This window comes from Alligator sinensis, unplaced genomic scaffold (assembly GCF_000455745.1).
Source record: "Alligator sinensis unplaced genomic scaffold, ASM45574v1 scaffold219_1, whole genome shotgun sequence".
In the NCBI taxonomy this organism is placed as follows: Eukaryota; Metazoa; Chordata; order Crocodylia; family Alligatoridae; genus Alligator; species Alligator sinensis.
In genome coordinates this window covers 2,672,610-2,676,098 of record NW_005841866.1, presented here as the reverse complement: position 1 = coordinate 2,676,098, position 3,489 = coordinate 2,672,610, and positions in this window count along the sequence as shown.

The following is a 3,489-nucleotide window of genomic DNA, read 5'->3' as shown; positions in this document are numbered from 1 at the left end:
TTCTCTCCGCCCGGGACACGCGCGGCGAGTCGGCCGCCCCCGGCCCGGGACACCTCCTGCGCTGTGGGGGAGGCCCTGGCTCGTCTGAACAGGTGGAGACTGGAGGGTTTCACTTACCTGCCACCCTGCACAAGGGCAGAGAAGGCCACTGTCTTCACCCGCCTGAAGGACCTAAACCAGGGACTAGCGCGGAATTTGAAGGGAAGGGAGAATTTCTCTGTCTCTGTCTGACACACACGCACACACACTGAACTGCAGTTTAATATGCATTATACACACAGGATGAACTGCACACACACACACACACACACACACACTGCAGTTTAACGTGGATCACAACTGTAGTTTAACATGCATCGTACACACACAGGATGAACTGCACACTCACACACACAGCCTGAAGTTTAACATGCATTGCACACACAGTGAACTGCAGTTTAACATGCATCACACATGCCAGATGAACTGCACATACACAAGCTGCAGTTTAACATGCATCACACACACACATACAGAGGATGAACACATGCACATACAGTGAACTGCAGTTTCACATTAATCTCACACCCACAGGATGAATTACACACACATACACACTGCAGTTTAACATGCAGCTGTGGGAGTTATTGGCCAAGGAGTTGCAGTTTTGTTCTCCGTCCATCCTTTCCACCAAAAAAAAGTCCCACTCAACAGGTTAAATGCAAGACTAACAGCACATTCATGGTCAGTTGGACAAGGCTAACTTACAACACCCTAGAAACAAAAGGCAGGATTCAAAGAGATTTGACTTTTCGTGCCACTTCGTACCAATTTAACATTCAAAAAAGGGGAAATAGCACATCATTTCCTAGACCAGTGGTACCCAAAGGATGTACTGTGGAAGCAGCAAAAGTGTGTGCTAAAAATGGGTTGGGTGGGGCTCTGGCTCCATCAGCACCACGTACAGGATTGGACCCACAGACTGGATCTGGCCCACAGACTGGTGAGTGAAGTGTGCTGCCAATTTTAATCCAGAAAAAAGTGTGTCCCAGGTATCAAGTTTGGGAAACACTGTACTAGCCACTAGCCAAAACCTATTGGCCTGCTAGCCAAGACCTAGTGACCAGCCCAGAATTTAAATGAGTTATCATAAGTCTAATGTCAAAAGTTACACATTTCTGAACATCAACTATCGCTAGCTTATGTCAGGCCCAGCCTGTGGTACAGGATACAGCACTGCTGGCATCTATATTTCATTGTTTCATCCTTTTCCCTTATAACAACTAGAGTTTACAGAGGAACCCGTTTCCTCGGGTGCTTGTCAATGTAAAAATTCCCATTAAAACTCATAAGTGAAGCCAATGGCCCTCCTAAGGCACTTGGGGATGTGTAGAATACCCAACAAATGTCCTAATCCTCATGAATGTAGTGGATGCTGTCTACTAAGGCCTCTGGAGACTCACAGAAAGGGAAATGCCCTTCCACACCCCAATTTCTTTCCTGAACCTAAACATTGTGTTCACTCTTCTCCTCTCTTGGCTCTCCTGATATTCTCTTCTTCATTTGTGACAGGCAAATTGAACTATAATGAACCCATGAGATTAATTTGGTGGAGAAGATAGGGAAGTATTCTGTACCCCCTTCCCTTCTTCAACTTTGAACTATTCCTGACCATTTCCTTCCCTGCTTGATACCTTCAACTGTTGGTAGTTCCCTTCTGTGCCACAGGAAGGCATCTGCTTTGCTCCCTATAACTCTCTACGACTTCCAAAGACCCAGGTCTGCCTGTCAGCTGTTCCTCCTCAAAGACTGAGTCCTCAGACTCAAAAAAGATATAAGGGAGTAGTTCATGGCTTCTTGGCCTCTTGTGGGCTAAGGTCAACTGGGGGCATCTGAATCCCAAGACCTCTGGCTTTGGGCCTGCACGCAGGATACCTGCCAATGGATTTGGGAGTATCTGAAGTCCCAGGGTGAGAGCCTGCGACGGAGGATGCTCACTGGTTGTAGTCTCATACATGATGTATAAAACGATTGAGTTTTGCCTGCTCAGTTGATATGGTTTTTGGAACAATTGAGGTCTACTTAATCAATATGATTTGGAACTAATTTGGCTAATTTGACCTGAAACACAAAATATATTAATAATGATAATAAAAAAGTAAGCTCTACATATTGTGGAAACAATTATGTCAATGTTAAATATAATCAGTCAAAGCAAAGATGAGCAAATTGCAGTGGCAAATTTGTCAATATGCCTGAGCTACAAATAGCCATTCAATTTACCAAGTTATTCAGAGAAAATGCAATCAAATTTGTCTCTACTTTTGCTTTTTTATATTTTTTTAAGTTACTGTATGACTGGGGTATGCATTTCCTGCAGTCATTAATAACATGACGCATGCACTGCCCATCGTAGTTTCTTTTGAACTGGAGTGTTTGCTACAGTTCACTTTGGGGTGTATGTTATTGTGGCTCTTTGGTTAAACACTGTCTGCACATGTGGCTCCTAGGCTATGTCACTGATTTAAATCTATGCAAAACTCAGGGAATTTGGGGCCCACACCTCCAGCTGGGTGTGAAATTCACCACTTGACCCTATTGCAATGAGAAGCTGAAAAGGACCACTGAACATGAGCATCCCTTGAACTTTGTAAAAATCCAGTTTGAAATCAGATGTGGGCATAAATCCTGAGCGGGTCTGGACAAACAGTAAAATAACTGTGAAGGCATGAACATGAAGGAGCTTACACCCAGCTGACAGGTGCATCCTTGTGGTATAAGACAATGCACTGGACTGGCAGCAAGATTTTGTTCTGATTTTTTAAATCTTTTTATTGAGAAGATTAGCACACTCTTAACTAATATTTCCTGAGAGAGATACTGTTCACATTTTAGCACGTTATTTATTATTCTTGCTACATTGTAGGTCACATCAAACGAATTAATTTGCTTACACAAGGTCTGAATTTGGTCCCATGCCTCTCCCGATGATAACAGATTAAAGTTAGGATATTTGGACAGAAAAATAGGGTTATAGTGTCTTACTCTTATTGCAATACATTGAACCATTAGATACTGTCTACTCTACTCTAGACAGTGTCTCCTGGCTCCTAGTCTACTATAGACAGTATCTCCTGGGTCAACATACTGCAATAGAGTAAGACATTACAACCCTATTTTTCTGCCCAAGTATCCAAATTTACAGATATCCAATGTCACAAGTATGTAAAATAAGATGTTTCCTTTTAATATGATTATACATGTTTAAAAATTAAAAGTAGAATTTATAGTTTTCTGTCTCAAGGCTGTTATTTTAATCTGTCATAAGGATTTTTATCATAAGGATTTCATGGTATAAACTGGAATATAGTTTCATTGCTTCTAGAGAGCTCCTACTGTTTACAAATGTGGAGAATCTGGCCAAGAATGTCGTATATTTTGTATTTTTGTAATTATAAGCGTAGTAGAATTCATTATCCTGATGCCATGTGTTCTACAGGTTGATTTGCT